At 43.1% G+C, this 24,455-nt stretch overlaps 20 non-coding genes across 20 annotated transcripts; all 20 read left to right on the forward strand.

The window, feature by feature from the left end:
* Positions 1–495: 495 nt before the first annotated feature.
* On the forward strand, positions 496–568 carry trnaf-gaa (transfer RNA phenylalanine (anticodon GAA)). Its single transcript has one exon. It is a non-coding gene; the product is annotated as a tRNA-Phe (tRNA).
* Positions 569–705: 137 nt separating this feature from the next.
* trnaq-uug (transfer RNA glutamine (anticodon UUG)) lies at positions 706–777 on the forward strand. The gene has a single exon. It is a non-coding gene; the product is annotated as a tRNA-Gln (tRNA).
* A 1,579-nt stretch (positions 778–2,356) lies between these two features.
* On the forward strand, positions 2,357–2,429 carry trnaf-gaa (transfer RNA phenylalanine (anticodon GAA)). Its single transcript has one exon. It is a non-coding gene; the product is annotated as a tRNA-Phe (tRNA).
* Positions 2,430–2,566: 137 nt separating this feature from the next.
* Positions 2,567–2,638, forward strand: trnaq-uug (transfer RNA glutamine (anticodon UUG)). The gene has a single exon. It is a non-coding gene; the product is annotated as a tRNA-Gln (tRNA).
* Positions 2,639–4,529: 1,891 nt separating this feature from the next.
* trnaf-gaa (transfer RNA phenylalanine (anticodon GAA)) lies at positions 4,530–4,602 on the forward strand. The gene has a single exon. It is a non-coding gene; the product is annotated as a tRNA-Phe (tRNA).
* A 137-nt stretch (positions 4,603–4,739) lies between these two features.
* Positions 4,740–4,811, forward strand: trnaq-uug (transfer RNA glutamine (anticodon UUG)). Its single transcript has one exon. It is a non-coding gene; the product is annotated as a tRNA-Gln (tRNA).
* A 1,579-nt stretch (positions 4,812–6,390) lies between these two features.
* Positions 6,391–6,463, forward strand: trnaf-gaa (transfer RNA phenylalanine (anticodon GAA)). Its single transcript has one exon. It is a non-coding gene; the product is annotated as a tRNA-Phe (tRNA).
* Positions 6,464–6,600: 137 nt separating this feature from the next.
* On the forward strand, positions 6,601–6,672 carry trnaq-uug (transfer RNA glutamine (anticodon UUG)). The gene has a single exon. It is a non-coding gene; the product is annotated as a tRNA-Gln (tRNA).
* A 1,891-nt stretch (positions 6,673–8,563) lies between these two features.
* Positions 8,564–8,636, forward strand: trnaf-gaa (transfer RNA phenylalanine (anticodon GAA)). The gene has a single exon. It is a non-coding gene; the product is annotated as a tRNA-Phe (tRNA).
* A 137-nt stretch (positions 8,637–8,773) lies between these two features.
* trnaq-uug (transfer RNA glutamine (anticodon UUG)) lies at positions 8,774–8,845 on the forward strand. The gene has a single exon. It is a non-coding gene; the product is annotated as a tRNA-Gln (tRNA).
* Positions 8,846–10,424: 1,579 nt separating this feature from the next.
* On the forward strand, positions 10,425–10,497 carry trnaf-gaa (transfer RNA phenylalanine (anticodon GAA)). Its single transcript has one exon. It is a non-coding gene; the product is annotated as a tRNA-Phe (tRNA).
* Positions 10,498–10,634: 137 nt separating this feature from the next.
* Positions 10,635–10,706, forward strand: trnaq-uug (transfer RNA glutamine (anticodon UUG)). The gene has a single exon. It is a non-coding gene; the product is annotated as a tRNA-Gln (tRNA).
* Positions 10,707–12,597: 1,891 nt separating this feature from the next.
* Positions 12,598–12,670, forward strand: trnaf-gaa (transfer RNA phenylalanine (anticodon GAA)). Its single transcript has one exon. It is a non-coding gene; the product is annotated as a tRNA-Phe (tRNA).
* A 137-nt stretch (positions 12,671–12,807) lies between these two features.
* Positions 12,808–12,879, forward strand: trnaq-uug (transfer RNA glutamine (anticodon UUG)). Its single transcript has one exon. It is a non-coding gene; the product is annotated as a tRNA-Gln (tRNA).
* A 2,550-nt stretch (positions 12,880–15,429) lies between these two features.
* On the forward strand, positions 15,430–15,502 carry trnaf-gaa (transfer RNA phenylalanine (anticodon GAA)). Its single transcript has one exon. It is a non-coding gene; the product is annotated as a tRNA-Phe (tRNA).
* A 137-nt stretch (positions 15,503–15,639) lies between these two features.
* On the forward strand, positions 15,640–15,711 carry trnaq-uug (transfer RNA glutamine (anticodon UUG)). Its single transcript has one exon. It is a non-coding gene; the product is annotated as a tRNA-Gln (tRNA).
* A 3,798-nt stretch (positions 15,712–19,509) lies between these two features.
* Positions 19,510–19,582, forward strand: trnaf-gaa (transfer RNA phenylalanine (anticodon GAA)). Its single transcript has one exon. It is a non-coding gene; the product is annotated as a tRNA-Phe (tRNA).
* A 137-nt stretch (positions 19,583–19,719) lies between these two features.
* On the forward strand, positions 19,720–19,791 carry trnaq-uug (transfer RNA glutamine (anticodon UUG)). The gene has a single exon. It is a non-coding gene; the product is annotated as a tRNA-Gln (tRNA).
* Positions 19,792–23,000: 3,209 nt separating this feature from the next.
* On the forward strand, positions 23,001–23,073 carry trnaf-gaa (transfer RNA phenylalanine (anticodon GAA)). The gene has a single exon. It is a non-coding gene; the product is annotated as a tRNA-Phe (tRNA).
* A 137-nt stretch (positions 23,074–23,210) lies between these two features.
* Positions 23,211–23,282, forward strand: trnaq-uug (transfer RNA glutamine (anticodon UUG)). The gene has a single exon. It is a non-coding gene; the product is annotated as a tRNA-Gln (tRNA).
* The last annotated feature ends 1,173 nt before the right edge of the window (positions 23,283–24,455 follow it).

The following is a 24,455-nucleotide window of genomic DNA, read 5'->3' on the forward strand; positions in this document are numbered from 1 at the left end:
ACCATGTGCACTTTTCCTGAAGTAACATGGCTGCGGGAACGTTAGACCGGAACACTGATGGTGACAGGTTCCTGCTTGCTCTAAGTACAAAATTCCAGTCCAGATGTACATGGACCGTTTCCGATTTTTGTTTGATACAGTGCTGATTTTGTGTGCCTTGCCCAAAACAACTCAGCTGGGAGACACTGAATCCATCGATCCGATTTCAAATCTCGGTGGAACCTACAAAGACTTTCGGGTTCCGAACAATTGTAAAACCGACGAGGGAACCACTTCTTTGGAAGATGAATGTCGGCCAAGGCTGAAACTTGTGCTTCGTGCAGTTAAGCCCATGTGCTCACTGGCTGACATATCATGGCTGGGGTAAGGTTAGACCCGAGTTCCGATTGTGGCAGCTTCTTGCTTGCTCTATGTAGGATGTTGCCGAGAAAAACCTAATGAAGAGAGATTTATCCAAATTTGTGGCTGAAAACGTACGCTTCTTCTGAAGAGCCAGCCGAAGTAGCTCAGTTGGGAGAGCGTTAGACTGAAGATCTAAAGGTCCCTGGTTCAATCCCGGGTTTCGGCATTAGGTTTGATGTTTTGATGACAACGGCCTACTCTCTGACCTTTCGGGGTACTTTCTGGATGCCAGAGACTGTAGTTGCTGGTCGGCCAGTACGTGGCAGTAATTGGCTTGGAAAATCACAGCTCTTAAGCTTGTCTGGTTCCATGGTGTAATGGTTAGCACTTTGGACTTTGAATCCAGTGATCCGAGTTCAAATCTCGGTGGAACCGGCTCTGAGTTTGTGGAGGTTTCTGTAATAAAGCTGCCAAGTTGTCCCATCTGAAATGTAAGTTTGCACCAACTTATTTCTAACATCCCAGACAACTGAAAATGTGCATGTGGTGTTATTACTTTGCAGGAAGAATATTGGCTGAAATATCAGTTGTGGGGGAACATTAGACTAAGGTTTGTGCTTCCCTGCTTGTTCTATGCGGGATGTAGTCCACCAAAATGATAACGTACATTGATCGTTTCATTTTGTTGTTTTTGCAAATTACCATTTTGCAAAGTACCATTTTGCAAATGGTACTGCGTTTGTGTGCATTGGACGATCCGAGTTCAAATCTCGGTGGAACCTGCTCTGAGTTTGTTGAGGTTTCTGTAATAAAGCAGGCAAGTTGCCCCATCTGAAATGTAAGTTTGCACCAAGTTATTTTTAACATCCCAGACAACTGAAACTGTGCAAATGGTGTTATTACTTTGCAAGAAGAATATTGGCTGAAATATCAGTTGTGGGGGAACATTAGACTAAGGTTTGTGCTTCCCTGCTTGTTCTATGCGGGATGTAGTCCACCAAAATGATAACGTACATTGATCGTTTCATTTTGTTGTTTGACAGTACTGCGTTTGTGTGCATTGGACGATCCGAGTTCAAATCTCGGTGGAACCGGCTCTGAGTTTGTCGAGGTTTCTGTAATAAAGCAGGCAAGTTGCCCCATCTGAAATGTAAGCTTGCACCAAGTTATTTCTAACATCCCAGACAACTGAAAATGTGCATATGGTGTTATTACTTTGCAGGAAGAATATTGGCTGAAATATCAGTTGTGGGGGAACATTAGACTAAGGTTTGTGCTTCCCTGCTTGTTCTATGCGGGATGTAGTCCACCAAAATGATAACGTACATTGATCGTTTCATTTTGTTGTTTGACAGTACTGCGTTTGTGTGCATGGGCCGAAATAACTTTGGAGATTCCAACTTTGGAGACTTTGAATCCAGTGATCGCATTTCGAATCTCTTGTAAAGATGACTCTGGGGCCGATTCTGTTGAATATAAACATGGGCCATGGCTGAATTCTTTGGTCCATGAAGTTGAGACCATGTGCACTTTTCCTGAAGTAACATGGCTGCGGGAACGTTAGACCGGAACACTGATGGTGACAGGTTCCTGCTTGCTCTAAGTACAAAATTCCAGTCCAGATGTACATGGACCGTTTCCGATTTTTGTTTGATACAGTGCTGATTTTGTGTGCCTTGCCCAAAACAACTCAGCTGGGAGACACTGAATCCATCGATCCGATTTCAAATCTCGGTGGAACCTACAAAGACTTTCGGGTTCCGAACAATTGTAAAACCGACGAGGGAACCACTTCTTTGGAAGATGAATGTCGGCCAAGGCTGAAACTTGTGCTTCGTGCAGTTAAGCCCATGTGCTCACTGGCTGACATATCATGGCTGGGGTAAGGTTAGACCCGAGTTCCGATTGTGGCAGCTTCTTGCTTGCTCTATGTAGGATGTTGCCGAGAAAAACCTAATGAAGAGAGATTTATCCAAATTTGTGGCTGAAAACGTACGCTTCTTCCGAAGAGCCAGCCGAAGTAGCTCAGTTGGGAGAGCGTTAGACTGAAGATCTAAAGGTCCCTGGTTCAATCCCGGGTTTCGGCATTAGGTTTGATGTTTTGATGACAACGGCCTACTCTCTGACCTTTCGGGGTACTTTCTGGATGCCAGAGACTGTAGTTGCTGGTCGGCCAGTACGTGGCAGTAATTGGCTGGGAAAATCACAGCTCTTAAGCTTGTCTGGTTCCATGGTGTAATGGTTAGCACTTTGGACTTTGAATCCAGTGATCCGAGTTCAAATCTCGGTGGAACCGGCTCTGAGTTTGTTGAGGTTTCTGTAATAAAGCTGCCAAGTTGTCCCATCTGAAATGTAAGTTTGCACCAACTTATTTCTAACATCCCAGACAACTGAAAATGTGCATGTGGTGTTATTACTTTGCAGGAAGAATATTGGCTGAAATATCAGTTGTGGGGGAACATTAGACTAAGGTTTGTGCTTCCCTGCTTGTTCTATGCGGGATGTAGTCCACCAAAATGATAACGTACATTGATCGTTTCATTTTGTTGTTTGACAGTACTGCGTTTGTGTGCATTGGACGATCCGAGTTCAAATCTCGGTGGAACCGGCTCTGAGTTTGTCGAGGTTTCTGTAATAAAGCAGGCAAGTTGCCCCATCTGAAATGTAAGCTTGCACCAAGTTATTTCTAACATCCCAGACAACTGAAAATGTGCATATGGTGTTATTACTTTGCAGGAAGAATATTGGCTGAAATATCAGTTGTGGGGGAACATTAGACTAAGGTTTGTGCTTCCCTGCTTGTTCTATGCGGGATGTAGTCCACCAAAATGATAACGTACATTGATCGTTTCATTTTGTTGTTTTTGCAAATTACCATTTTGCAAAGTACCATTTTGCAAATGGTACTGCGTTTGTGTGCATTGGACGATCCGAGTTCAAATCTCGGTGGAACCTGCTCTAAGTTTGTTGAGGTTTCTGTAATAAAGCAGGCAAGTTGCCCCATCTGAAATGTAAGTTTGCACCAAGTTATTTTTAACATCCCAGACAACTGAAACTGTGCAAATGGTGTTATTACTTTGCAAGAAGAATATTGGCTGAAATATCAGTTGTGGGGGAACATTAGACTAAGGTTTGTGCTTCCCTGCTTGTTCTATGCGGGATGTAGTCCACCAAAATGATAACGTACATTGATCGTTTCATTTTGTTGTTTGACAGTACTGCGTTTGTGTGCATTGGACGATCCGAGTTCAAATCTCGGTGGAACCGGCTCTGAGTTTGTCGAGGTTTCTGTAATAAAGCAGGCAAGTTGCCCCATCTGAAATGTAAGCTTGCACCAAGTTATTTCTAACATCCCAGACAACTGAAAATGTGCATATGGTGTTATTACTTTGCAGGAAGAATATTGGCTGAAATATCAGTTGTGGGGGAACATTAGACTAAGGTTTGTGCTTCCCTGCTTGTTCTATGCGGGATGTAGTCCACCAAAATGATAACGTACATTGATCGTTTCATTTTGTTGTTTGACAGTACTGCGTTTGTGTGCATGGGCCGAAATAACTTTGGAGATTCCAACTTTGGAGACTTTGAATCCAGTGATCGCATTTCGAATCTCTTGTAAAGATGACTCTGGGGCCGATTCTGTTGAATATAAACATGGGCCATGGCTGAATTCTTTGGTCCATGAAGTTGAGACCATGTGCACTTTTCCTGAAGTAACATGGCTGCGGGAACGTTAGACCGGAACACTGATGGTGACAGGTTCCTGCTTGCTCTAAGTACAAAATTCCAGTCCAGATGTACATGGACCGTTTCCGATTTTTGTTTGATACAGTGCTGATTTTGTGTGCCTTGCCCAAAACAACTCAGCTGGGAGACACTGAATCCATCGATCCGATTTCAAATCTCGGTGGAACCTACAAAGACTTTCGGGTTCCGAACAATTGTAAAACCGACGAGGGAACCACTTCTTTGGAAGATGAATGTCGGCCAAGGCTGAAACTTGTGCTTCGTGCAGTTAAGCCCATGTGCTCACTGGCTGACATATCATGGCTGGGGTAAGGTTAGACCCGAGTTCCGATTGTGGCAGCTTCTTGCTTGCTCTATGTAGGATGTTGCCGAGAAAAACCTAATGAAGAGAGATTTATCCAAATTTGTGGCTGAAAACGTACGCTTCTTCCGAAGAGCCAGCCGAAGTAGCTCAGTTGGGAGAGCGTTAGACTGAAGCTCTAAAGGTCCCTGGTTCAATCCCGGGTTTCGGCATTAGGTTTGATGTTTTGATGACAACGGCCTACTCTCTGACCTTTCGGGGTACTTTCTGGATGCCAGAGACTGTAGTTGCTGGTCGGCCAGTACGTGGCAGTAATTGGCTGGGAAAATCACAGCTCTTAAGCTCGTCTGGTTCCATGGTGTAATGGTTAGCACTTTGGACTTTGAATCCAGTGATCCGAGTTCAAATCTCGGTGGAACCGGCTCTGAGTTTGTCGAGGTTTCTGTAATAAAGCTGCCAAGTTGTCCCATCTGAAATGTAAGTTTGCACCAACTTATTTCTAACATCCCAGACAACTGAAAATGTGCATGTGGTGTTATTACTTTGCAGGAAGAATATTGGCTGAAATATCAGTTGTGGGGGAACATTAGACTAAGGTTTGTGCTTCCCTGCTTGTTCTATGCGGGATGTAGTCCACCAAAATGATAACGTACATTGATCGTTTCATTTTGTTGTTTTTGCAAATTACCATTTTGCAAAGTACCATTTTGCAAATGGTACTGCGTTTGTGTGCATTGGACGATCCGAGTTCAAATCTCGGTGGAACCTGCTCTGAGTTTGTTGAGGTTTCTGTAATAAAGCAGGCAAGTTGCCCCATCTGAAATGTAAGTTTGCACCAAGTTATTTTTAACATCCCAGACAACTGAAACTGTGCGAATGGTGTTATTACTTTGCAAGAAGAATATTGGCTGAAATATCAGTTGTGGGGGAACATTAGACTAAGGTTTGTGCTTCCCTGCTTGTTCTATGCGGGATGTAGTCCACCAAAATGATAACGTACATTGATCGTTTCATTTTGTTGTTTGACAGTACTGCGTTTGTGTGCATTGGACGATCCGAGTTCAAATCTCGGTGGAACCGGCTCTGAGTTTGTCGAGGTTTCTGTAATAAAGCAGGCAAGTTGCCCCATCTGAAATGTAAGCTTGCACCAAGTTATTTCTAACATCCCAGACAACTGAAAATGTGCATATGGTGTTATTACTTTGCAGGAAGAATATTGGCTGAAATATCAGTTGTGGGGGAACATTAGACTAAGGTTTGTGCTTCCCTGCTTGTTCTATGCGGGATGTAGTCCACCAAAATGATAACGTACATTGATCGTTTCATTTTGTTGTTTGACAGTACTGCGTTTGTGTGCATGGGCCGAAATAACTTTGGAGATTCCAACTTTGGAGACTTTGAATCCAGTGATCGCATTTCGAATCTCTTGTAAAGATGACTCTGGGGCCGATTCTGTTGAATATAAACATGGGCCATGGCTGAATTCTTTGGTCCATGAAGTTGAGACCATGTGCACTTTTCCTGAAGTAACATGGCTGCGGGAACGTTAGACCGGAACACTGATGGTGACAGGTTCCTGCTTGCTCTAAGTACAAAATTCCAGTCCAGATGTACATGGACCGTTTCCGATTTTTGTTTGATACAGTGCTGATTTTGTGTGCCTTGCCCAAAACAACTCAGCTGGGAGACACTGAATCCATCGATCCGATTTCAAATCTCGGTGGAACCTACAAAGACTTTCGGGTTCCGAACAATTGTAAAACCGACGAGGGAACCACTTCTTTGGAAGATGAATGTCGGCCAAGGCTGAAACTTGTGCTTCGTGCAGTTAAGCCCATGTGCTCACTGGCTGACATATCATGGCTGGGGTAAGGTTAGACCCGAGTTCCGATTGTGGCAGCTTCTTGCTTGCTCTATGTAGGATGTTGCCGAGAAAAACCTAATGAAGAGAGATTTATCCAAATTTGTGGCTGAAAACGTACGCTTCTTCCGAAGAGCCAGCCGAAGTAGCTCAGTTGGGAGAGCGTTAGACTGAAGATCTAAAGGTCCCTGGTTCAATCCCGGGTTTCGGCATTAGGTTTGATGTTTTGATGACAACGGCCTACTCTCTGACCTTTCGGGGTACTTTCTGGATGCCAGAGACTGTAGTTGCTGGTCGGCCAGTACGTGGCAGTAATTGGCTGGGAAAATCACAGCTCTTAAGCTTGTCTGGTTCCATGGTGTAATGGTTAGCACTTTGGACTTTGAATCCAGTGATCCGAGTTCAAATCTCGGTGGAACCGGCTCTGAGTTTGTTGAGGTTTCTGTAATAAAGCTGCCAAGTTGTCCCATCTGAAATGTAAGTTTGCACCAACTTATTTCTAACATCCCAGACAACTGAAAATGTGCATGTGGTGTTATTACTTTGCAGGAAGAATATTGGCTGAAATATCAGTTGTGGGGGAACATTAGACTAAGGTTTGTGCTTCCCTGCTTGTTCTATGCGGGATGTAGTCCACCAAAATGATAACGTACATTGATCGTTTCATTTTGTTGTTTGACAGTACTGCGTTTGTGTGCATTGGACGATCCGAGTTCAAATCTCGGTGGAACCGGCTCTGAGTTTGTCGAGGTTTCTGTAATAAAGCAGGCAAGTTGCCCCATCTGAAATGTAAGCTTGCACCAAGTTATTTCTAACATCCCAGACAACTGAAAATGTGCATATGGTGTTATTACTTTGCAGGAAGAATATTGGCTGAAATATCAGTTGTGGGGGAACATTAGACTAAGGTTTGTGCTTCCCTGCTTGTTCTATGCGGGATGTAGTCCACCAAAATGATAACGTACATTGATCGTTTCATTTTGTTGTTTTTGCAAATTACCATTTTGCAAAGTACCATTTTGCAAATGGTACTGCGTTTGTGTGCATTGGACGATCCGAGTTCAAATCTCGGTGGAACCTGCTCTAAGTTTGTTGAGGTTTCTGTAATAAAGCAGGCAAGTTGCCCCATCTGAAATGTAAGTTTGCACCAAGTTATTTTTAACATCCCAGACAACTGAAACTGTGCAAATGGTGTTATTACTTTGCAAGAAGAATATTGGCTGAAATATCAGTTGTGGGGGAACATTAGACTAAGGTTTGTGCTTCCCTGCTTGTTCTATGCGGGATGTAGTCCACCAAAATGATAACGTACATTGATCGTTTCATTTTGTTGTTTGACAGTACTGCGTTTGTGTGCATTGGACGATCCGAGTTCAAATCTCGGTGGAACCGGCTCTGAGTTTGTCGAGGTTTCTGTAATAAAGCAGGCAAGTTGCCCCATCTGAAATGTAAGCTTGCACCAAGTTATTTCTAACATCCCAGACAACTGAAAATGTGCATATGGTGTTATTACTTTGCAGGAAGAATATTGGCTGAAATATCAGTTGTGGGGGAACATTAGACTAAGGTTTGTGCTTCCCTGCTTGTTCTATGCGGGATGTAGTCCACCAAAATGATAACGTACATTGATCGTTTCATTTTGTTGTTTGACAGTACTGCGTTTGTGTGCATGGGCCGAAATAACTTTGGAGATTCCAACTTTGGAGACTTTGAATCCAGTGATCGCATTTCGAATCTCTTGTAAAGATGACTCTGGGGCCGATTCTGTTGAATATAAACATGGGCCATGGCTGAATTCTTTGGTCCATGAAGTTGAGACCATGTGCACTTTTCCTGAAGTAACATGGCTGCGGGAACGTTAGACCGGAACACTGATGGTGACAGGTTCCTGCTTGCTCTAAGTACAAAATTCCAGTCCAGATGTACATGGACCGTTTCCGATTTTTGTTTGATACAGTGCTGATTTTGTGTGCCTTGCCCAAAACAACTCAGCTGGGAGACACTGAATCCATCGATCCGATTTCAAATCTCGGTGGAACCTACAAAGACTTTCGGGTTCCGAACAATTGTAAAACCGACGAGGGAACCACTTCTTTGGAAGATGAATGTCGGCCAAGGCTGAAACTTGTGCTTCGTGCAGTTAAGCCCATGTGCTCACTGGCTGACATATCATGGCTGGGGTAAGGTTAGACCCGAGTTCCGATTGTGGCAGCTTCTTGCTTGCTCTATGTAGGATGTTGCCGAGAAAAACCTAATGAAGAGAGATTTATCCAAATTTGTGGCTGAAAACGTACGCTTCTTCCGAAGAGCCAGCCGAAGTAGCTCAGTTGGGAGAGCGTTAGACTGAAGCTCTAAAGGTCCCTGGTTCAATCCCGGGTTTCGGCATTAGGTTTGATGTTTTGATGACAACGGCCTACTCTCTGACCTTTCGGGGTACTTTCTGGATGCCAGAGACTGTAGTTGCTGGTCGGCCAGTACGTGGCAGTAATTGGCTGGGAAAATCACAGCTCTTAAGCTCGTCTGGTTCCATGGTGTAATGGTTAGCACTTTGGACTTTGAATCCAGTGATCCGAGTTCAAATCTCGGTGGAACCGGCTCTGAGTTTGTCGAGGTTTCTGTAATAAAGCTGCCAAGTTGTCCCATCTGAAATGTAAGTTTGCACCAACTTATTTCTAACATCCCAGACAACTGAAAATGTGCATGTGGTGTTATTACTTTGCAGGAAGAATATTGGCTGAAATATCAGTTGTGGGGGAACATTAGACTAAGGTTTGTGCTTCCCTGCTTGTTCTATGCGGGATGTAGTCCACCAAAATGATAACGTACATTGATCGTTTCATTTTGTTGTTTTTGCAAATTACCATTTTGCAAAGTACCATTTTGCAAATGGTACTGCGTTTGTGTGCATTGGACGATCCGAGTTCAAATCTCGGTGGAACCTGCTCTGAGTTTGTTGAGGTTTCTGTAATAAAGCAGGCAAGTTGCCCCATCTGAAATGTAAGTTTGCACCAAGTTATTTTTAACATCCCAGACAACTGAAACTGTGCGAATGGTGTTATTACTTTGCAAGAAGAATATTGGCTGAAATATCAGTTGTGGGGGAACATTAGACTAAGGTTTGTGCTTCCCTGCTTGTTCTATGCGGGATGTAGTCCACCAAAATGATAACGTACATTGATCGTTTCATTTTGTTGTTTGACAGTACTGCGTTTGTGTGCATTGGACGATCCGAGTTCAAATCTCGGTGGAACCGGCTCTGAGTTTGTCGAGGTTTCTGTAATAAAGCAGGCAAGTTGCCCCATCTGAAATGTAAGCTTGCACCAAGTTATTTCTAACATCCCAGACAACTGAAAATGTGCATATGGTGTTATTACTTTGCAGGAAGAATATTGGCTGAAATATCAGTTGTGGGGGAACATTAGACTAAGGTTTGTGCTTCCCTGCTTGTTCTATGCGGGATGTAGTCCACCAAAATGATAACGTACATTGATCGTTTCATTTTGTTGTTTGACAGTACTGCGTTTGTGTGCATGGGCCGAAATAACTTTGGAGATTCCAACTTTGGAGACTTTGAATCCAGTGATCGCATTTCGAATCTCTTGTAAAGATGACTCTGGGGCCGATTCTGTTGAATATAAACATGGGCCATGGCTGAATTCTTTGGTCCATGAAGTTGAGACCATGTGCACTTTTCCTGAAGTAACATGGCTGCGGGAACGTTAGACCGGAACACTGATGGTGACAGGTTCCTGCTTGCTCTAAGTACAAAATTCCAGTCCAGATGTACATGGACCGTTTCCGATTTTTGTTTGATACAGTGCTGATTTTGTGTGCCTTGCCCAAAACAACTCAGCTGGGAGACACTGAATCCATCGATCCGATTTCAAATCTCGGTGGAACCTACAAAGACTTTCGGGTTCCGAACAATTGTAAAACCGACGAGGGAACCACTTCTTTGGAAGATGAATGTCGGCCAAGGCTGAAACTTGTGCTTCGTGCAGTTAAGCCCATGTGCTCACTGGCTGACATATCATGGCTGGGGTAAGGTTAGACCCGAGTTCCGATTGTGGCAGCTTCTTGCTTGCTCTATGTAGGATGTTGCCGAGAAAAACCTAATGAAGAGAGATTTATCCAAATTTGTGGCTGAAAACGTACGCTTCTTCCGAAGAGTCAGCCGAAGTAGCTCAGTTGGGAGAGCGTTAGACTGAAGATCTAAAGGTCCCTGGTTCAATCCCGGGTTTCGGCATTAGGTTTGATGTTTTGATGACAACGGCCTACTCTCTGACCTTTCGGGGTACTTTCTGGATGCCAGAGACTGTAGTTGCTGGTCGGCCAGTACGTGGCAGTAATTGGCTGGGAAAATCACAGCTCTTAAGCTCGTCTGGTTCCATGGTGTAATGGTTAGCACTTTGGACTTTGAATCCAGTGATCCGAGTTCAAATGTCGGTGGAACCGGCTCTGAGTTTGTCGAGGTTTCTGTAATAAAGCTGCCAAGTTGCCCCATCTGAAATGTAAGTTTGCACCAACTTATTTCTAACATCCCAGACAACTGAAAATGTGCATGTGGTGTTATTACTTTGCAGGAAGAATATTGGCTGAAATATCAGTTGTGGGGGAACATTAGACTAAGGTTTGTGCTTCCCTGCTTGTTCTATGCGGGATGTAGTCCACCAAAATGATAACGTACATTGATCGTTTCATTTTGTTGTTTGACAGTACTGCGTTTGTGTGCATTGGACGATCCGAGTTCAAATCTCGGTGGAACCGGCTCTGAGTTTGTCGAGGTTTCTGTAATAAAGCTGCCAAGTTGTCCCATCTGAAATGTAAGTTTGCACCAACTTATTTCTAACATCCCAGACAACTGAAAATGTGCATGTGGTGTTATTACTTTGCAGGAAGAATATTGGCTGAAATATCAGTTGTGGGGGAACATTAGACTAAGGTTTGTGCTTCCCTGCTTGTTCTATGCAGGATGTAGTCCACCAAAATGATAACGTACATTGATCGTTTCATTTTGTTGTTTTTGCAAATTACCATTTTGCAAAGTACCATTTTGCAAATGGTACTGCGTTTGTGTGCATTGGACGATCCGAGTTCAAATCTCGGTGGAACCTGCTCTGAGTTTGTTGAGGTTTCTGTAATAAAGCAGGCAAGTTGCCCCATCTGAAATGTAAGTTTGCACCAAGTTATTTTTAACATCCCAGACAACTGAAACTGTGCAAATGGTGTTATTACTTTGCAAGAAGAATATTGGCTGAAATATCAGTTGTGGGGGAACATTAGACTAAGGTTTGTGCTTCCCTGCTTGTTCTATGCGGGATGTAGTCCACCAAAATGATAACGTACATTGATCGTTTCATTTTGTTGTTTGACAGTACTGCGTTTGTGTGCATTGGACGATCCGAGTTCAAATCTCGGTGGAACCGGCTCTGAGTTTGTCGAGGTTTCTGTAATAAAGCAGGCAAGTTGCCCCATCTGAAATGTAAGCTTGCACCAAGTTATTTCTAACATCCCAGACAACTGAAAATGTGCATATGGTGTTATTACTTTGCAGGAAGAATATTGGCTGAAATATCAGTTGTGGGGGAACATTAGACTAAGGTTTGTGCTTCCCTGCTTGTTCTATGCGGGATGTAGTCCACCAAAATGATAACGTACATTGATCGTTTCATTTTGTTGTTTGACAGTACTGCGTTTGTGTGCATGGGCCGAAATAACTTTGGAGATTCCAACTTTGGAGACTTTGAATCCAGTGATCGCATTTCGAATCTCTTGTAAAGATGACTCTGGGGCCGATTCTGTTGAATATAAACATGGGCCATGGCTGAATTCTTTGGTCCATGAAGTTGAGACCATGTGCACTTTTCCTGAAGTAACATGGCTGCGGGAACGTTAGACCGGAACACTGATGGTGACAGGTTCCTGCTTGCTCTAAGTACAAAATTCCAGTCCAGATGTACATGGACCGTTTCCGATTTTTGTTTGATACAGTGCTGATTTTGTGTGCCTTGCCCAAAACAACTCAGCTGGGAGACACTGAATCCATCGATCCGATTTCAAATCTCGGTGGAACCTACAAAGACTTTCGGGTTCCGAACAATTGTAAAACCGACGAGGGAACCACTTCTTTGGAAGATGAATGTCGGCCAAGGCTGAAACTTGTGCTTCGTGCAGTTAAGCCCATGTGCTCACTGGCTGACATATCATGGCTGGGGTAAGGTTAGACCCGAGTTCCGATTGTGGCAGCTTCTTGCTTGCTCTATGTAGGATGTTGCCGAGAAAAACCTAATGAAGAGAGATTTATCCAAATTTGTGGCTGAAAACGTACGCTTCTTCCGAAGAGCCAGCCGAAGTAGCTCAGTTGGGAGAGCGTTAGACTGAAGATCTAAAGGTCCCTGGTTCAATCCCGGGTTTCGGCATTAGGTTTGATGTTTTGATGACAACGGCCTACTCTCTGACCTTTCGGGGTACTTTCTGGATGCCAGAGACTCTAGTTGCTGGTCGGCCAGTACGTGGCAGTAATTGGCTGGGAAAATCACAGCTCTTAAGCTCGTCTGGTTCCATGGTGTAATGGTTAGCACTTTGGACTTTGAATCCAGTGATCCGAGTTCAAATCTCGGTGGAACCGGCTCTGAGTTTGTCGAGGTTTCTGTAATAAAGCTGCCAAGTTGTCCCATCTGAAATGTAAGTTTGCACCAACTTATTTCTAACATCCCAGACAACTGAAAATGTGCATGTGGTGTTATTACTTTGCAGGAAGAATATTGGCTGAAATATCAGTTGTGGGGGAACATTAGACTAAGGTTTGTGCTTCCCTGCTTGTTCTATGCGGGATGTAGTCCACCAAAATGATAACGTACATTGATCGTTTCATTTTGTTGTTTGACAGTACTGCGTTTGTGTGCATTGGACGATCCGAGTTCAAATCTCGGTGGAACCGGCTCTGAGTTTGTCGAGGTTTCTGTAATAAAGCTGCCAAGTTGTCCCATCTGAAATGTAAGTTTGCACCAACTTATTTCTAACATCCCAGACAACTGAAAATGTGCATGTGGTGTTATTACTTTGCAGGAAGAATATTGGCTGAAATATCAGTTGTGGGGGAACATTAGACTAAGGTTTGTGCTTCCCTGCTTGTTCTATGCGGGATGTAGTCCACCAAAATGATAACGTACATTGATCGTTTCATTTTGTTGTTTTTGCAAATTACCATTTTGCAAAGTACCATTTTGCAAATGGTACTGCGTTTGTGTGCATTGGACGATCCGAGTTCAAATCTCGGTGGAACCTGCTCTGAGTTTGTTGAGGTTTCTGTAATAAAGCAGGCAAGTTGCCCCATCTGAAATGTAAGTTTGCACCAAGTTATTTTTAACATCCCAGACAACTGAAACTGTGCAAATGGTGTTATTACTTTGCAAGAAGAATATTGGCTGAAATATCAGTTGTGGGGGAACATTAGACTAAGGTTTGTGCTTCCCTGCTTGTTCTATGCGGGATGTAGTCCACCAAAATGATAACGTACATTGATCGTTTCATTTTGTTGTTTGACAGTACTGCGTTTGTGTGCATTGGACGATCCGAGTTCAAATCTCGGTGGAACCGGCTCTGAGTTTGTCGAGGTTTCTGTAATAAAGCAGGCAAGTTGCCCCATCTGAAATGTAAGCTTGCACCAAGTTATTTTTAACATCCCAGACAACTGAAACTGTGCGAATGGTGTTATTACTTTGCAGGAAGAATATTGGCTGAAATATCAGTTGTGGGGGAACATTAGACTAAGGTTTGTGCTTCCCTGCTTGTTCTATGCGGGATGTAGTCCACCAAAATGATAACGTACATTGATCGTTTCATTTTGTTGTTTTTGCAAATTACCATTTTGCAAAGTACCATTTTGCAAATGGTACTGCGTTTGTGTGCATTGGACGATCCGAGTTCAAATCTCGGTGGAACCTGCTCTGAGTTTGTTGAGGTTTCTGTAATAAAGCAGGCAAGTTGCCCCATCTGAAATGTAAGATTGCACCAAGTTATTTCTAACATCCCAGACAACTGAAAATGTGCATATGGTGTTATTACTTTGCAGGAAGAATATTGGCTGAAATATCAGTTGTGGGGGAACATTAGACTAAGGTTTGTGCTTCCCTGCTTGTTCTATGCGGGATGTAGTCCACCAAAATGATAACGTACATTGATCGTTTCATTTTGTTGTTTGACAGTACTGCGTTTGTGTGCATTGGACGATCCGAGTTCAAATCTCGGTGGAACCGGCTCTGAGTTTGTCGAGGTTTCTGTAATAAAGCAGGCAAGTTGCCCCATCTGAAATGTAAGCTTGCACCAAGTTATTTCTAACATCCCAGACAACTGAAAATGTGCATATGGTGTTATTACTTTGCAGGAAGAATATTGGCTGAAATATCAGTTGTGGGGGAACATTAGACTAAGGTTTGTGCTTCCCTGCTTGTTCTATGCGGGATGTAGTCCACCAAAATGATAACGTACATTGATCGTTTCATTTTGTTGTTTGACAGTACTGCGTTTGTGTGCATGGGCCGAAATAACTTTGGAGATTCCAACTTTGGAGACTTTGAATCCAGTGATCGCATTTCGAATCTCTTGTAAAGATGACTCTGGGGCCGATTCTGTTGAATATAAACATGGGCCATGGCTGAATTCTTTGGTCCATGAAGTTGAGACCATGTGCACTTTTCCTGAAGTAACATGGCTGCGGGAACGTTAGACCGGAACACTGATGGTGACAGGTTCCTGCTTGCTCTAAGTACAAAATTCCAGTCCAGATGTACATGGACCGTTTCCGATTTTTGTTTGATACAGTGCTGATTTTGTGTGCCTTGCCCAAAACAACTCAGCTGGGAGACACTGAATCCATCGATCCGATTTCAAATCTCGGTGGAACCTACAAAGACTTTCGGGTTCCGAACAATTGTAAAACCGACGAGGGAACCACTTCTTTGGAAGATGAATGTCGGCCAAGGCTGAAACTTGTGCTTCGTGCAGTTAAGCCCATGTGCTCACTGGCTGACATATCATGGCTGGGGTAAGGTTAGACCCGAGTTCCGATTGTGGCAGCTTCTTGCTTGCTCTATGTAGGATGTTGCCGAGAAAAACCTAATGAAGAGAGATTTATCCAAATTTGTGGCTGAAAACGTACGCTTCTTCCGAAGAGCCAGCCGAAGTAGCTCAGTTGGGAGAGCGTTAGACTGAAGCTCTAAAGGTCCCTGGTTCAATCCCGGGTTTCGGCATTAGGTTTGATGTTTTGATGACAACGGCCTACTCTCTGACCTTTCGGGGTACTTTCTGGATGCCAGAGACTGTAGTTGCTGGTCGGCCAGTACGTGGCAGTAATTGGCTGGGAAAATCACAGCTCTTAAGCTCGTCTGGTTCCATGGTGTAATGGTTAGCACTTTGGACTTTGAATCCAGTGATCCGAGTTCAAATCTCGGTGGAACCGGCTCTGAGTTTGTCGAGGTTTCTGTAATAAAGCTGCCAAGTTGTCCCATCTGAAATGTAAGTTTGCACCAACTTATTTCTAACATCCCAGACAACTGAAAATGTGCATGTGGTGTTATTACTTTGCAGGAAGAATATTGGCTGAAATATCAGTTGTGGGGGAACATTAGACTAAGGTTTGTGCTTCCCTGCTTGTTCTATGCGGGATGTAGTCCACCAAAATGATAACGTACATTGATCGTTTCATTTTGTTGTTTGACAGTACTGCGTTTGTGTGCATTGGACGATCCGAGTTCAAATCTCGGTGGAACCGGCTCTGAGTTTGTCGAGGTTTCTGTAATAAAGCAGGCAAGTTGCCCCATCTGAAATGTAAGCTTGCACCAAGTTATTTCTAACATCCCAGACAACTGAAACTGTGCGAATGGTGTTATTACTTTGCAGGAAGAATATTGGCTGAAATATCAGTTGTGGGGGAACATTAGACTAAGGTTTGTGCTTCCCTGCTTGTTCTATGCGGGATGTAGTCCACCAAAATGATAACGTACATTGATCGTTTCATTTTGTTGTTTGACAGTACTGCGTTTGTGTGCATTGGACGATCCGAGTTGAAATCTCGGTGGAACCTGCTCTGAGTTTGTTGAGGTTTCTGTAATAAAGCAGGCAAGTTGCCCCATCTGTAATGTAAGTTTGCACCAACTTATTTCTAACATCCCAGACAACTGAAAATGTGCATGTGGTGTTATTACTTTGCAGGAAGAATATTGGCTGAAATATCAGTTGTGGGGGAACATTAGACTAAGGTTTGTGCTTCCCTGCTTGTTCTATGCGGGATGTAGTCCACCAAAATGATAACGTACATTGATCGTTTCATTTTGTTGTTTGACAGTACTGCGTTTGTGTGCATTGGACGATCCGAGTTCAAATCTCGGTGGAACCGGCTCTGAGTTTGTCGAGGTTTCTGTAATAAAGCTGCCAAGTTGTCCCATCTGAAATGTAAGTTTGCACCAACTTATTTCTAACATCCCAGACAACTGAAAATGTGCATGTGGTGTTATTACTTTGCAGGAAGAATATTGGCTGAAATATCAGTTGTGGGGGAACATTAGACTAAGGTTTGTGCTTCCCTGCTTGTTCTATGCGGGATGTAGTCCACCAAAATGATAACGTACATTGATCGTTTCATTTTGTTGTTTGACAGTACTGCGTTTGTGTGCATTGGACGATCCGAGTTCAAATCTCGGTGGAACCGGCTCTGAGTTTGTCGAGGTTTCTGTAATAAAGCTGCCAAGTTGTCCCATCTGAAATGTAAGTTTGCACCAACTTATTTCTAACATCCCAGACAACTGAAAATGTGCATGTGGTGTTATTACTTTGCAGGAAGAATATTGGCTGAAATATCAGTTGTGGGGGAACATTAGACTAAGGTTTGTGCTTCCCTGCTTGTTCTATGCGGGATGTAGTCCACCAAAATGATAACGTACATTGATCGTTTCATTTTGTTGTTTGACAGTACTGCGTTTGTGTGCATTGGACGATCCGAGTTCAAATCTCGGTGGAACCGGCTCTGAGTTTGTCGAGGTTTCTGTAATAAAGCAGGCAAATTGCCCCATCTGAAATGTAAGCTTGCACCAAGTTATTTCTAACATCCCAGACAACTGAAACTGTGCGAATGGTGTTATTACTTTGCAGGAAGAATATTGGCTGAAATATCAGTTGTGGGGGAACATTAGACTAAGGTTTGTGCTTCCCTGCTTGTTCTATGCGGGATGTAGTCCACCAAAATGATAACGTACATTGATCGTTTCATTTTGTTGTTTTTGCAAATTACCATTTTGCAAAGTACCATTTTGCAAATGGTACTGCGTTTGTGTGCATTGGACGATCCAAGTTCAAATCTCGGTGGAACCTGCTCTGAGTTTGTTGAGGTTTCTGTAATAAAGCAGGCAAGTTGCCCCATCTGAAATGTAAGTTTGCACCAAGTTATTTTTAACATCCCAGACAACTGAAACTGTGCAAATGGTGTTATTACTTTGCAGGAAGAATATTGGCTGAAATATCAGTTGTGGGGGAACATTAGACTAAGGTTTGTGCTTCCCTGCTTGTTCTATGCGGGATGTAGTCCACCAAAATGATAACGTACATTGATCGTTTCATTTTGTTGTTTGACAGTACTGCGTTTGTGTGCATTGGACGATCCGAGTTCAAATCTCGGTGGAACCGGCTCTGAGTTTGTCGAGGTTTCTGTAATAAAGCAGGCAAGTTGCCCCATCTGAAATGTAAGCTTGCACCAAGTTATTTCTAACATCCCAGACAACTGAAACTGTGCGAATGGTGTTATTACTTTGCAGGAAGAATATTGGCTGAAATATCAGTTGTGGGGGAACATTAGACTAAGGTTTGTGCTTCCCTGCTTGTTCTATGCGGGATGTAGTCCACCAAAATGATAACGTACATTGATCGTTTCATTTTGTTGTTTTTGCAAATTACCATTTTGCAAAGTACCATTTTGCAAATGGTACTGCGTTTGTGTGCATTGGACGATCCGAGTTCAAATCTCGGTGGAACCTGCTCTGAGTTTGTTGAGGTTTCTGTAATAAAGCAGGCAAGTTGCCCCATCTGAAATGTAAGTTTGCACCAAGTTATTTTTAACATCCCAGACAACTGAAACTGTGCAAATGGTGTTATTACTTTGCAAGAAGAATATTGGCTGAAATATCAGTTGTGGGGGAACATTAGACTAAGGTTTGTGCTTCCCTGCTTGTTCTATGCGGGATGTAGTCCACCAAAATGATAACGTACATTGATCGTTTCATTTTGTTGTTTGACAGTACTGCGTTTGTGTGCATTGGACGATCCGAGTTCAAATCTCGGTGGAACCGGCTCTGAGTTTGTCGAGGTTTCTGTAATAAAGCAGGCAAGTTGCCCCATCTGAAATGTAAGCTTGCACCAAGTTATTTCTAACATCCCAGACAACTGAAAATGTGCATATGGTGTTATTACTTTGCAGGAAGAATATTGGCTGAAATATCAGTTGTGGGGGAACATTAGACTAAGGTTTGTGCTTCCCTGCTTGTTCTATGCGGGATGTAGTCCACCAAAATGATAACGTACATTGATCGTTTCATTTTGTTGTTTGACAGTACTGCGTTTGTGTGCATGGGCCGAAATAACTTTGGAGATTCCAACTTTGGAGACTTTGAATCCAGTGATCGCATTTCGAATCTCTTGTAAAGATGACTCTGGGGCCGATTCTGTTGAATATAAACATGGGCCATGGCTGAATTCTTTGGTCCATGAAGTTGAGACCATGTGCACTTTTCCTGAAGTAACATGGCTGCGGGAACGTTAGACCGGAACACTGATGGTGACAGGTTCCTGCTTGCTCTAAGTACAAAATTCCAGTCCAGATGTACATGGACCGTTTCCGATTTTTGTTTGATACAGTGCTGATTTTGTGTGCCTTGCCCAAAACAACTCAGCTGGGAGACACTGAATCCATCGATCCGATTTCAAATCTCGGTGGAACCTACAAAGACTTTCGGGTTCCGAACAATTGTAAAACCGACGAGGGAACCACTTCTTTGGAAGATGAATGTCGGCCAAGGCTGAAACTTGTGCTTTGTGCAGTTAAGCCCATGTGCTCACTGGCTGACATATCATGGCTGGGGTAAGGTTAGACCCGAGTTCCGATTGTGGCAGCTTCTTGCTTGCTCTATGTAGGATGTTGCCGAGAAAAACCTAATGAAGAGAGATTTATCCAAATTTGTGGCTGAAAACGTAAGCTTCTTCCGAAGAGCCAGCCGAAGTAGCTCAGTTGGGAGAGCGTTAGACTGAAGATCTAAAGGTCCCTGGTTCAATCCCGGGTTTCGGCATTAGGTTTGATGTTTTGATGACAACGGCCTACTCTCTGACCTTTCGGGGTACTTTCTGGATGCCAGAGACTGTAGTTGCTGGTCGGCCAGTACGTGGCAGTAATTGGCTGGGAAAATCACAGCTCTTAAGCTCGTGTGGTTCCATGGTGTAATGGTTAGCACTTTGGACTTTGAATCCAGTGATCCGAGTTCAAATCTCGGTGGAACCGGCTCTGAGTTTGTCGAGGTTTCTGTAATAAAGCTGCCAAGTTGTCCCATCTGAAATGTAAGTTTGCACCAACTTATTTCTAACATCCCAGACAACTGAAAATGTGCATGTGGTGTTATTACTTTGCAGGAAGAATATTGGCTGAAATATCAGTTGTGGGGGAACATTAGACTAAGGTTTGTGCTTCCCTGCTTGTTCTATGCGGGATGTAGTCCACCAAAATGATAACGTACATTGATCGTTTCATTTTGTTGTTTGACAGTACTGCGTTTGTGTGCATTGGACGATCCGAGTTCAAATCTCGGTGGAACCGGCTCTGAGTTTGTCGAGGTTTCTGTAATAAAGCAGGCAAGTTGCCCCATCTGAAATGTAAGCTTGCACCAAGTTATTTCTAACATCCCAGACAACTGAAACTGTGCGAATGGTGTTATTACTTTGCAGGAAGAATATTGGCTGAAATATCAGTTGTGGGGGAACATTAGACTAAGGTTTGTGCTTCCCTGCTTGTTCTATGCGGGATGTAGTCCACCAAAATGATAACGTACATTGATCGTTTCATTTTGTTGTTTGACAGTACTGCGTTTGTGTGCATTGGACGATCCGAGTTCAAATCTCGGTGGAACCGGCTCTGAGTTTGTCGAGGTTTCTGTAATAAAGCAGGCAAGTTGCCCCATCTGAAATGTAAGCTTGCACCAAGTTATTTCTAACATCCCAGACAACTGAAACTGTGCGAATGGTGTTATTACTTTGCAGGAAGAATATTGGCTGAAATATCAGTTGTGGGGGAACATTAGACTAAGGTTTGTGCTTCCCTGCTTGTTCTATGCGGGATGTAGTCCACCAAAATGATAACGTACATTGATCGTTTCATTTTGTTGTTTTTGCAAATTACCATTTTGCAAAGTACCATTTTGCAAATGGTACTGCGTTTGTGTGCATTGGACGATCCGAGTTCAAATCTCGGTGGAACCTGCTCTGAGTTTGTAGAGGTTTCTGTAATAAAGCAGGCAAGTTGCCCCATCTGAAATGTAAGTTTGCACCAAGTTATTTTTAACATCCCAGACAACTGAAACTGTGCAAATGGTGTTATTACTTTGCAAGAAGAATATTGGCTGAAATATCAGTTGTGGGGGAACATTAGACTAAGGTTTGTGCTTCCCTGCTTGTTCTATGCGGGATGTAGTCCACCAAAATGATAACGTACATTGATCGTTTCATTTTGTTGTTTGACAGTACTGCGTTTGTGTGCATTGGACGATCCGAGTTCAAATCTCGGTGGAACCGGCTCTGAGTTTGTCGAGGTTTCTGTAATAAAGCAGGCACGTTGCCCCATCTGAAATGTAAGCTTGCACCAAGTTATTTCTAACATCCCAGACAACTGAAAATGTGCATATGGTGTTATTACTTTGCAGGAAGAATATTGGCTGAAATATCAGTTGTGGGGGAACATTAGACTAAGGTTTGTGCTTCCCTGCTTGTTCTATGCGGGATGTAGTCCACCAAAATGATAACGTACATTGATCGTTTCATTTTGTTGTTTTTGCAAATTACCATTTTGCAAAGTACCATTTTGCAAATGGTACTGCGTTTGTGTGCATTGGACGATCCGAGTTCAAATCTCGGTGGAACCGGCTCTGAGTTTGTTGAGGTTTCTGTAATAAAGCAGGCAAGTTGCCCCATCTGAAATGTAAGTTTGCACCAAGTTATTTCTAACATCCCAGACAACTGAAACTGTGCATATGGTGTTATTACTTTGCAGGAAGAATATTGGCTGAAATATCAGTTGTGGGGGAACATTAGACTAAGGTTTGTGCTTCCCTGCTTGTTCTATGCGGGATGTAGTCCACCAAAATGATAACGTACATTGATCGTTTCATTTTGTTGTTTTTGCAAATTACCATTTTGCAAAGTACCATTTTGCAAATGGTACTGCGTTTGTGTGCATTGGACGATCCGAGTTCAAATCTCGGTGGAACCTGCTCTGAGTTTGTTGAGGTTTCTGTAATAAAGCAGGCAAGTTGCCCCATCTGAAATGTAAGTTTGCACCAAGTTATTTTTAACATCCCAGACAACTGAAACTGTGCAAATGGTGTTATTACTTTGCAAGAAGAATATTGGCTGAAATATCAGTTGTGGGGGAACATTAGACTAAGGTTTGTGCTTCCCTGCTTGTTCTATGCGGGATGTAGTCCACCAAAATGATAACGTACATTGATCGTTTCATTTTGTTGTTTGACAGTACTGCGTTTGTGTGCATTGGACGATCCAAGTTCAAATCTCGGTGGAACCGGCTCTGAGTTTGTCGAGGTTTCTGTAATAAAGCAGGCAAGTTGCCCCATCTGAAATGTAAGCTTGCACCAAGTTATTTCTAACATCCCAGACAACTGAAAATGTGCATATGGTGTTATTACTTTGCAGGAAGAATATTGGCTGAAATATCAGTTGTGGGGGAACATTAGACTAAGGTTTGTGCTTCCCTGCTTGTTCTATGCGGGATGTAGTCCACCAAAATGATAACGTACATTGATCGTTTCATTTTGTTGTTTGACAGTACTGCGTTTGTGTGCATGGGCCGAAATAACTTTGGAGATTCCAACTTTGGAGACTTTGAATCCAGTGATCGCATTTCGAATCTCTTGTAAAGATGACTCTGGGGCCGATTCTGTTGAATATAAACATGGGCCATGGCTGAATTCTTTGGTCCATGAAGTTGAGACCATGTGCACTTTTCCTGAAGTAACATGGCTGCGGGAACGTTAGACCGGAACACTGATGGTGACAGGTTCCTGCTTGCTCTAAGTACAAAATTCCAGTCCAGATGTACATGGACCGTTTCCGATTTTTGTTTGATACAGTGCTGATTTTGTGTGCCTTGCCCAAAACAACTCAGCTGGGAGACACTGAATCCATCGATCCGATTTCAAATCTCGGTGGAACCTACAAAGACTTTCGGGTTCCGAACAATTGTAAAACCGACGAGGGAACCACTTCTTTGGAAGATGAATGTCGGCCAAGGCTGAAACTTGTGCTTCGTGCAGTTAAGCCCATGTGCTCACTGGCTGACATATCATGGCTGGGGTAAGGTTAGACCCGAGTTCCGATTGTGGCAGCTTCTTGCTTGCTCTATGTAGGATGTTGCCGAGAAAAACCTAATGAAGAGAGATTTATCCAAATTTGTGGCTGAAAACGTAAGCTTCTTCCGAAGAGCCAGCCGAAGTAGCTCAGTTGGGAGAGCGTTAGACTGAAGATCTAAAGGTCCCTGGTTCAATCCCGGGTTTCGGCATTAGGTTTGATGTTTTGATGACAACGGCCTACTCTCTGACCTTTCGGGGTACTTTCTGGATGCCAGAGACTGTAGTTGCTGGTCGGCCAGTACGTGGCAGTAATTGGCTGGGAAAATCACAGCTCTTAAGCTCGTCTGGTTCCATGGTGTAATGGTTAGCACTTTGGACTTTGAATCCAGTGATCCGAGTTCAAATCTCGGTGGAACCGGCACTGAGTTTGTCGAGGTTTCTGTAATAAAGCTGCCAAGTTGTCCAATCTGAAATGTAAGTTTGCACCAAGTTATTTCTAACATCCCAGACAACTGAAAATGTCATATGGTATTATTACTTTGCAGGAAGAATATTGGCTGAAATATCAGTTGTGGGGGAACATTAGACTAAGGTTTGTGCTTCCCTGCTTGTTCTATGCGGGATGTAGTCCACCAAAATGGTAACGTACATTGATCGTTTCAATTTGTTGTTTGACAGTACTGCGTTTGTGTGCATTGGACGATCCGAGTTCAAATATCGGTGGAACCGGCTCTGAGTTTGTTGAGGTTTCTGTAATAAAGCAGGCAAGTTGCCCCATCTGAAATGTAAGTTTGCACCAAGTTATTTTTAACATCCCAGACAACTGAAACTGTGCAAATGGTGTTATTACTTTGCAAGAAGAATATTGGCTGAAATATCAGTTGTGGGGGAACATTAAACTAAGGTTTGTGCTTCCCTGCTTGTTCTATGCGGGATGTAGTCCACCAAAATGATAACGTACATTGATCGTTTCATTTTGTTGTTTGACAGTACTGCGTTTGTGTGCATGGGTCGAAATAACTTTGGAGATTCCAACTTTGGAGACTTTGAATCCAGTGATCGCATTTCGAATCTCTTGTAAAGATGACTCTGGGGCCAATTCTGTAGAATATAAACATGGGCCATGGCTGAATTCTTTGGTCCATGAAGTTGAGACCATGTGCACATGTGCGTTTGTGTGCATGGGCCGAAATAACTTTGGAGGTTCCAACTTTGGAGACTTTGAATCCAGTGATCACATTTCAAAAATGTAGGCCAAGGCTGAAGCTTGTGCTTCGTAAGCTTAGACTTGAGTGCTGATTATGGCAACTTCATGCTTGCTCTATCTAAGATGTAAGTAGAGAAAATTCTAATCAATAGAGTTTTATCCAAATTTGTGGCTCCAGTGGGAATTTTTTGCAGTAGTGGGTGCTGACATTCAACATCATGGCTTGGGTGAGTTTAGACCTGAGTTCTAATTTGTGCTTGCTCTATGTAGGATATACTCTAATATACTTTGCATGGCACTTTAGCAGCTAAACCCATACAATGATAGTTCCGTTTTGACATCAAATAAGCCTGGTTAGAAAAGTTTTATATTTTATTGGTCTGG

The sequence above is a fragment of the Ictalurus punctatus genome, chromosome 10, assembly GCF_001660625.3.
Source record: "Ictalurus punctatus breed USDA103 chromosome 10, Coco_2.0, whole genome shotgun sequence".
In the NCBI taxonomy this organism is placed as follows: Eukaryota; Metazoa; Chordata; class Actinopteri; order Siluriformes; family Ictaluridae; genus Ictalurus; species Ictalurus punctatus.